This window comes from Pieris rapae, chromosome Z, assembly GCF_905147795.1.
Source record: "Pieris rapae chromosome Z, ilPieRapa1.1, whole genome shotgun sequence".
Lineage (NCBI taxonomy): Eukaryota > Metazoa > Arthropoda > Insecta > Lepidoptera > Pieridae > Pieris > Pieris rapae.
In genome coordinates, this window is record NC_059534.1 from 2,961,623 (window position 1) to 2,971,890 (window position 10,268).

General features: G+C 35.6%; 1 protein-coding gene across 2 annotated transcripts in view; it reads right to left on the minus strand.

Moving 5' to 3' along the window:
- LOC111003402 (alpha-1,3-mannosyl-glycoprotein 4-beta-N-acetylglucosaminyltransferase A) overlaps positions 1-10,268 on the minus strand; it is a 46,232-nt gene extending 35,964 nt beyond the window's left edge. Inside the window, exon 1 of one of the 2 annotated variants that reach the window (XM_022273880.2) lies at positions 10,165-10,268. The gene's annotated coding sequence lies outside the window, so the exon portion shown is untranslated. Of the gene's footprint in view, positions 1-9,974 lie in introns of both variants that reach the window. The other variant, XM_022273878.2, reaches the window with a different exon arrangement.

The window sequence follows — 10,268 nt, forward strand, 5'->3', positions numbered from 1 at the left end:
CGCCATTCATATCTTGCCTGTTTCGTTTTAAAAAGTGCCATTCCAACCTCACTTCTGTGCCCATACTACTATGTGTACACCGTGTGTTAGAATCAGTCACGCCATATAAGAAAGTACTTTGTTGGGTACTTTGTGGTGTATATATATATACTTAGTATTTACCTAAATTATTATATCTTTAATTAGGCAACGAATATCAGAATATATAATTGCACTGTATGTGCGCCAACGCTATTGCAATAGATATTTCTTTAATCAGAGTTCGAAACGTCAAGAACATCATGACATCTGGATCCATCGGATTTTGCAACTTCTGATAGCGATATATATCCCGAAGTATGTATGCAAATTCGGTGCAGTTTTCCCCGTTCTATTTTGTAATTTAATATAAATAAAGAACGGGCTTTATTTCCCTCCTATTTGGTTTTTACTCTATGTTTACCATAGTATTGTATCATGATTTGATATTTTAAAAGAGAGATTTTTACGCCGGCTTTTTCTCTCGGCCTACACCTTCTGTCTTCTTTGCCGATGTGCCAGAATATCTACTGTTACAAATTTAATAAAGTGAAATAAGTTATACGTGTATCTTACATTCCATAATACACATATTGGGATTAAATTGAATTCAGTATTGTTAAACGGAGTACCGTTTCAGTCGAGTCTAATTTGAAAAACCTTGAATATAAGTGTTAAAACATTTCAACCTCATGTTAATTAACTTTTATGGTGATGCAATGGCGGAAAGACAATGTACATATATTATTTTTGACAGGTTACCTTAAAAGCGGTTAAAATTGTGGTCTCGGAGTATATTTACATCAAAAATATATGTAAGTAATTGGTAATTTTAGCTAATAAATGTTATCCGTTCAGTAAGTAAACAAAGAACCCGCTCGTAAGGGCGCTACAACTCCACATGAATATTGGCCTAAGATTTCAATCGTTCTGAACATTTTTTTTTATAAGTAGGTGATTCTGTTCTGTTATCAATTACGCAAATAGAAAGAAAATTCCTCAGGGTTGAGATTCGCACGCTTTAGCCAACTGCTCAGGTGTAATGGTAAAAAGCAAGTTAAATAAAAAAAAATATAGCATTTTCGCGCTCTTAAGTCATGTAATATTTTACGTCTCCAACCTTCTAAACAGATAGCAAACAACTTGCGACTGGAATTCGAACCGCATGTGCCAGGTTTCCTAGAAGACTGGACAGACAGTTACGGTGGCTAAAAGATTGCGAACTTGCCTGAACGCAGATGATACAACTTTGATTACAACCAGTTTGCAAGTTGAAAGAGTTTCTCTCCAGGATCGAACAAGTGGGCCATCAGTTTGCCAAAGCCACCAGGCTCGTGAAGACACTTATGTTCCCCACATTCCTGTACGCGGCTAAACGTGGACCTTGCGAGATTTGGCAGGGAGAAAATAGACGCTCTGGAAATGTGCACTACATTTCCAGTGGAGGAGAATGCTTGGGATTTTGTGGACCGAGTTGCAGACAAACATTTCGATACATCAAGAACTTGGTATTAAACGGCGTCTGTTCTCAGCAGTACAATCTCTCCTTACATTCTTCGTTCACGTATCTCGGCGTGGTGATGAGTCCATAGAACGTTTGGGCGTCCTAGGGAAGGTAGACACTAGCCCGCGCGATAGGTCACCTACGCGTGGGACTGACCAGATCATGTCTGCCGTAGACGGTTCAGTCAATAAGTCAGCAGATTGACCTCTAATACGTAACGATGGCGAAACGTCGTGAAACGCATCATCTGCCACTTCTAATACTACTCCTACATAGCGATCACGTCCCCTCTGTCAAAAGTGAACCGGATAAGATGAGGAAGTATCAGGGTCCCAGGAAACCAATTGGTTTCGCTGATCAGCCTAAGTAGTTAGCATATTCTACCACACATAATGGCGTGCAAATTTGTCTGATAAGGAATTTTACATAGAGGTTACATACATTATGAGTCATACGAATTATTCAATTCTTAAAATATTATCTGTTGTGATAAAATATCACGTTATCAAAGTAGAATGTTTCACGGAAATAATTATTTTTAGAATAATTTTCCGTAAGTAATACGTTAAGTAGATTTTAGAGGAAGATCTTTTAATGGTTTTGGTAAATTATTATAAACCTTGATACAAAAGGTGTTTTTCCTATACAATTCCAAATTTATTTTTGGCACAGCCAATCTCCCCATTGCTACTTCGACAGATGTCTATTCCCGTTGACTTAAAACTTGTTATAAAATTATGTTTTGTGAACGAATAAGGACATTTCTAAAATATACGGGGAAGAGATAAAATGTTAAGCTTCTTAAACAATGGTACGCGACAAGATAGTTTGGTCCACAAATGTCTCTAATACCTTTTTTTTGAGCCAGTAGGTAAATACTAATGTAATAACAAAATAATATAATTAAATTAAATATATGTTAACGACTAAAAAAAGAGCTTACGTAAAAGGACATTTTAAAGACGGTTGTCTGTAAAATCGTTTCCTGAGTCATAAGAAAATACTAATGGAATGGTTGCATTTTTTTAAAGAAAATTTTAATTTTATTTGTTTGATAGATATTTTTATGAATATATATAGAGATGGAATAAATGGAAATCACAATTAAATTGTTCAAGTTACATTCATTTGTATACTCATACTCATAAATGCAATTATGTCAATTTTTTAACGAACGATCGCTCCCGACCGCAGCCGTTTGTGCCTTTTTGTCGGTCGTTCCGTGCTCTCGCTTGCACTTCAAGCCTTTAATTGAACAGAGGTAACGCCGCATGCGTCATAAGTGAATTAACGCCGCATGCGTCATATTTTTTCGTGCGTGCAGCCGTCTCCATCGAATTATAAGACGTTGTCACGTCAAAATATTTAACACCACAATAATTCTTTATATGCCTTAGTATGCCTTTTATAGAGGTTTCTCACTGACCGACTACAGAAGGGATATATAGAGGTCTTGAAAAACTTTAAAAAATAATAGCCGACGCATATTTGGTTTGAACTAAATAAGAATCTCTCGAAATTTGAATGAGACATAAATAGCAAAGTTAAATACGTTTAACAGTCGCCTATATATATCTATATTAATTTTATTTTAAGTATATCCACTAGGACCTTTTCAACAATATGTCAAAATGAAATATACATATATACTTACCTCAGGAATCACACTATTAATTGGTCAAAACCCTACAAAAATCCCTGCCATAGTTTTGGAGTATTTCGCGTTTGAGACAGACGCAGCAGGGCGAGAGTTCATTTTATATAAAAGGTATGTATTTAAAAACATTCTGATTCTGCTTTGAACCCACAGCCATTAGAGTTTACGTCAAACTGATCCACGTGTTAGCATATATAGACACACATATGAAGATAAATAAATGAAAACATGATACATAGATGAACCGGTGTCGCTACTAAATTTTTAAGTCTGGGCCACAGATCTATTTCATGACCATAGGTCACTCGAATAGGCAGGTAGGTGATCAGCCTCCTACGGTTAAAAGCCTCAAAAGCCACATAGAGCTTTGTCAAGTCTAAGGCAAGCCGGTTTCCTCACAATGTTTTGCTTCACATAGATACTCCATTTTTGTAAAGCCGGGGATCGCACTTACGACCTCAAGGATGACTCGAAAGTGGGATGTGGGGATTTGAAACGTGCTGGTCCTTTGCTTTATATGAAAATCATAGAGCCTTGGCAAAATCATTATGCTTTTTTGATTTGGTTACTGATCAAATTTAAATTTTTGTTATTTTTTGTTTTATAATAGTACAAACTGTAAATATTTTATTTTTATCGCACACACTGTTTTATTGTTTTTTGACGTATTATATTCTAACAATACAATAATAGACCTGTATAGAAGTTTTATTCTAGGAGTAGGTAGGTCGTCACATAACTATTTAACTAATTAATGAAAATATTGTAAATTATATTTTAAAAGAATAAGTGTGGAGTTTCTCGCCCATTCTTCTCCACATGAAACTGTCGTTTGGAACGGGCAACTTTGCCTTGTTTAAAACCACAAAACACAAAACAGCACAAAATAACGTCATAATTTCATGACAAATAAGTATGTAACATGTAGAGAGAATCATGAATAAAACGATAAATTATTAATTTATATGAAGATCCAATTTGAATAATCACTGGCTCTTCCATTTCAGAGACTTCGCGAATGCCTCGTTCGACAGTTTATCAGAGTATGTATTAATATTTAGAGCTTAAAAATGACGCACCATTTAGGTCGAAAAATATTCACTTTAGAAATGTTTATGTTTATTTTAATTGTTTTATTATTACTTTGTACATTACTGCCAAATACTGTATACTTGATCAATCAATAAAATCTTAACATTTAATTGATATTCCTTTATACCGCTAAAACTTTTATAATACAATCGCCTCTGTCACCCTGTATCTAAAAGCGTTTCATTTATCAATCTAGGTTAATGAACCATCTACTTATATATAAGGGACTTGATTACAAAATCCTTATTATGGGACCAATTGGCTGACAATTCGAATTATGAATGACTAAGCTGTAACTGAATTATGAAGACAAATTGATAATGACCTTGTAGGACGTTTGCTTAAACAAAAAATAACGCGTGGAAGTGATATCCTTTTTTTTTAATTCGGTTAGCAAATTAAACTAAATTGATACATACATATTAATCTGGATTTTTAAAGGGACAACTTAAAGGTGTATTACCAGATTTATTAATCTGAATCGATCTGAATGATACGTGTGTAATCACGTCAACACAAAAAGCAAGATATCTTTTTAAACCGCATACATACCTACGTCTTATAGGCTAGATATATATATTGTATATACGAAATAGAGTTTTTAAAAAAAAAATTAAAAATTTTGTTTAGTAATGTTAGTTAGTACTAATCATTATTTCTTAAATAATATTTTTAAATGGAAATATATATTGATAGAATATTTGCCTTCTATATATAACTCTAAATAAAGTAAATTATAGATTGAAATATTGTATAATAAATTGTATAATAAATTATGTTGCAATTATTCATAGAAGTTGGTAAAACAGTCGGTATAAAAAAACAATACAGTGTAATATGTTATGTAGAGTAGTGACGTAAATAAAATCAATGTCCATTCATTAATCATTACACCATGGAAATATACGTACGATTTTGTGTCCTTATATTCTTGAAATAAAACATAACTATTTTTAGCAAACTTTATCCCATTTACTTTGTGTAACACACATACTTAAATTAATGTAGTTATTTTATGCACTTTCATTTATACTTAAGCTACTGTACGAGCCAAGGCTGTACATTTTGCTCACTTAGGTTTTCTTAGTTTTATAAGCGTGATGTTTCTCTATATACGTGCCAAGGCTCACACATCATGCTCAGTTATAAACGTGAAAATATTTAAATGTATGTACGTGCTGTGGTTGTTCACTTGGATTAGTTATAAGCAGGACGATTTCCTAAATCGTCGGAGTCACGCCCCGAGAGTATAGCCGTCCGCAGGCACTCTCTTCATCTGCATTAAACTAAGTCATGGGAGTTACACCCCGAGAGCATAGCCAGACGTCGGCACTCTCTTCAATTGTTTAATTATAATTTTATTATAATTCTATTATATCGCTCATATTCTATTGTTATACGGAAGTGGTGAATATAAGATAATCTACAAATCTTCTATTATTTCTACCACCTGATGACCCAGGAACCGTACATTTTGGTCCTTCGAGCTATCCGGGAATAGCGGGTCTTTCGCGTACAGTTGATCGCGTTCGCGTTTTTCTCCGTTTTCCTGAAGATCGGCGCCGTGGAAAAACATCCCACTGCTGGTTTGTGAAGTCATCAAGCAAGTAGAACACCATCATCCGCATCAATAGAAAAGAGGAGAGCAGCGTGTTAAGTATCCAGAGGGATCATCAGTATATCGACGTCCTTTTGAACCTAGAAGAAGGCAACGGACGTCAATCGTTAATAAAGGGAGGCAAGTGAAATAAGTCCTGTCCCAACATTTATAAGGATCCAGAGGGGTCAACAGTATATCGGCGTCCTTTTGAACCTAGAAGAAGGTAACGGACGTCAATCGTTAATAAAGGGAGGCAAGTGAAAGTAAGTCCTTTCCCAACATTTATAAGGACCCAGAGGGGTCAACAGTATATCGGCGTCCTTTTGTACCTAGAAGAAGGCAACGGACGTCAATCGTTATTAAAGGGAGGCAAGTGAAATAAGTCCTGTCCCAACATTTATAAGGACCCAGAGTGGTCAACAGTATATCGGCGTCCTTTTGAACCTAGAAGAAGGCAACGGACGTAAATCGTTATTAAAGGGAGGCAAGTGAAATAAGTCCTGTCCCAACATTTATAAGGATCCAGAGTGGTCAACAGTATATCGGCGTCCTTTTGAACCTAGAAGAAGGCAACGGACGTCAATCGTTATTAAAGGGAGGCAAGTGAAATAAGTCCTGTCCCAACATTTATAAGGATCCAGAGGGGTCAACAGTATATCGGCGTCCTTTTTAACCTAGAAGAAGGCAACGGACGTCAATCGTTATTAAAGGGAGGCAAGTGAAATAAGTCCTGTCCCAACATTTATAAGGACCCAGAGTGGTCAACAGTATATCGGCGTCCTTTTGAACCTAGAAGAAGGCAACGGACGTAAATCGTTATTAAAGGGAGGCAAGTGAAATAAGTCCTGTCCCAACATTTATAAGGATCCAGAGTGGTCAACAGTATATCGGCGTCCTTTTTAACCTAGAAGAAGGCAACGGACGTCAATCTTCAACAGAGGGAGGCAGCTACAGCAGTAAGTCCTTTCCATTTGTTTTGAGCACTATTAATTCTGAGAATTATCTCATTCATTTCGAGCATAATTTTACTGAGAATGATTAGAAGCATTCATTGAGCATTTTAACAAGCATAATGGATAAGTTACTCCAAGTTTCGAAAACTGAAGAGTTGCTTCGCAAGCAAGAAGCTTATTTTAGGTCGTTGGATAGCATATTGGAACAATCTAAGGCATATTCGGCATACGAAAAAGATGAACTTGAGTATGTACTAGAAGGAATAAAATTACGATGGGATTTAATTTTTGAAACCCATATCCAAATAAATACTGTTCTTAATGGATCTGACTCGGAGTATCAGAATAAATATTACGAGCAGGAAGCTAAATATCGGCGCCAAAGGAGAGAGTTGAATCGCAAATTTCATGCTACCGACTGGCAGAAGAATTCTCTAGAAACGCGTATGGAATCACCGATACTTAGGGATTCACATAATTCAGAAAATTCATTATATGCCTTGCAAGCAGCTAATAATCAAATCCGGAAAGATTTAATTAGAAAACAACGGTGGCCTACATCAAATTTTAGCGTCAGCAAAAATTCGCTGTCGATGCGTTTCGATAACCAAGGTCAAGGAAATACAAATAACATAAAACGTTGTCAATTATGCAACTTGTCTAATCATGGCCTGTTTAATTGTCGATCATTGTTAGAAAAAGATTTTAATGAAAGGGTTGATACCATTTTAAGATTGCAGCTTTGCACAAATTGTTTGTTTAAGCATGACGTGGAAGATTGCTTCTCGCATAAAAGATGTAAGATTTGTTCCCAAAAACATAATACTATATTGCACCATGCACTATTTAATTCAAATGTAAATTATTATTCTACGCGAAGAGAGCGATCATTTCAATATAAATCGGATAAGAGAAATTATTCGTCTCCGGCAAAAGTGGAAGAACGTTTAGGAGAAAATGAGAACGAGCACAGTGTATGTGCAGATATTTATCAAGGCATAGGAGTAGCCGAATTAGCAGAAAGCGTCGCGAATTCTGTAATTTCTGACAGAATGGAGCGTCATAGCATAATTTCCGGAGTAGAAGAGACCCTGCATCAAAGTACAGGTCTAGTTACACTTCCCGGTTCTTCAATTCATAGTAAAAATACTTCTTATTCCAATGTGTATACTAAGAAGCAAACAGGTAGTAAATTACCTATGGATAATCACAGTATAAGTGCAGATATTTATCAAGGCGGAGGAGTTGCCGAATTAGCAGAAAGCGTAGTAAAATCTTTGATGTCAGACAGAATGGAGCATGATAGCATCATCTCCGGAGTAGGAGTGACCCTGCAACAAAGTAAAGGTCAAGATACAATGACTGGTTCTTCAATTCATATTACAAATACGTTTAATTCCAATTTGTGTACGAAGAAGAACATTGATAGTAAATTATCTATTGAATCTAGCAAGCCATCATTGCAATCCATAGAACAGCAAACGCAACTTGGTTGTAAAGTAATCGGAGAAGATAAATCACATCATGATAACGTGGGTGTCGAAAGCATGAACTGCTTACAAAACAAGCAAGAACCAGAAGAAAAAGAAAGTTTGTCTCAGTTCGTGTGTTCTCAAAAGAATAAAAACTTAAATCGCAGCTTAGTATTGTCTAAGCCTTTGTTAGAAGCACCGATTCAATTATATACGGGAAACCATAGATCAGAGAGGGTTGTACGGTTCCTGGGTCATCAGGTGGTAGAAATAATAGAAGATTTGTAGATTATCTTATATTCACCACTTCCGTATAACAATAGAATATGAGCGATATAATAGAATTATAATAAAATTATAATTAAACAATTGAAGAGAGTGCCGACGTCTGGCTATGCTCTCGGGGTGTAACTCCCATGACTTAGTTTAATGCAGATGAAGAGAGTGCCTGCGGACGGCTATACTCTCGGGGCGTGACTCCGACGATTTAGGAAATCGTCCTGCTTATAACTAATCCAAGTGAACAACCACAGCACGTACATACATTTAAATATTTTCACGTTTATAACTGAGCATGATGTGTGAGCCTTGGCACGTATATAGAGAAACATCACGCTTATAAAACTAAGAAAACCTAAGTGAGCAAAATGTACAGCCTTGGCTCGTACATACTCCCACAGGCAAAAAGTGCAAGATGAATATGTAGTGCTTTACAATAACAATTCATTGTATGCTTAACAGTCTCTAGGACACTAAAGTCTTTAAACTTATATTAACACTTCTGACACAATTTCACAGCACTATCACTAGCACTAAGATAAACTGGAGCCCGGTCCCGGGTGGCTTCTCCTGAGGCCACTGCGAAACCGGTTGCTGATTCTGCCGATGACACCTACTGCTCCGTGACGTCTCCTAATCTTCACATGATTGTAATACCTATCCACTAAATGTTTTGAGCACATACTGAGAACTATCATGAGCATAAAAAGCACAATACTATTTTGGTGAATAAACCATTACCTAGGTTAAATATAATTATTATAAAATGCAACCGTATCTCGATAATTTGATATCTATATCATATTCATTGTATGTGACGTCTTTCACAGTAGGTCAATCAACTAGCTAACATATGATATTTTGCTGAACTGGCATTCCACTTATTGTTTACGATATTAGTAGCGTTTTTCACTTTATAAAATGATTTATGTATATTGATGTATGTATAATAATAACTTTCGCTCAATATTAAATGAAATGTTTCGACAATGTATGTTATTCATAAATGGAACTGAACATACGAGTCTCGGCTTTGTATCCTTAAAGGAATTTTAAGTATAACTTTATATATGGTGCTTTTCTTTCTTTTCCTCTGATTACTCATATTTGACTCATAGCATTGCATAATCGAATAAGTTTGTTGTATATTCATTTTACCAAGGCCTGAATCTGTGAGCCTGCTATAGTGCGGAACGATAACGTTGCGCAATCTTCCCCTTTTACGAAAGATATCACCTTTCATTCTAACCTTTCTTTTTGACCTTCCTGGAAATTCCTTTCTTTTCTTAACTCCTTTTTTCTTCTTTCTTATTTCAAATTTCTGCTTTTTGTCGAAAGCTTGTTCCTTATTTTTCTTGCCTTTATTGATAGAATAATAGATAATAAGAAAAAAACTCACCTGGGCCAAAATCTACGTTCACGTTGTAATAAGAAGAAACATTGTGATATTTTATTCTCACTAATTCAAACTAATATCACTTGTTATATTATGTTTCCTTGTTTAAATGGTGCTGGTAATATTATTATTCCATTCTTTACAATTATACTAGAATATTTACACACATTAGCACTGTGTTAAATTGACTAACCTTCAATAAGCGTATACAGTAAACTGTTTTATCGACAGCACACCATGCAATGTTTGCGGCAGAATGTAAAGAAATCCCGCTCTACCGTGTTTGGTAGAGCATAA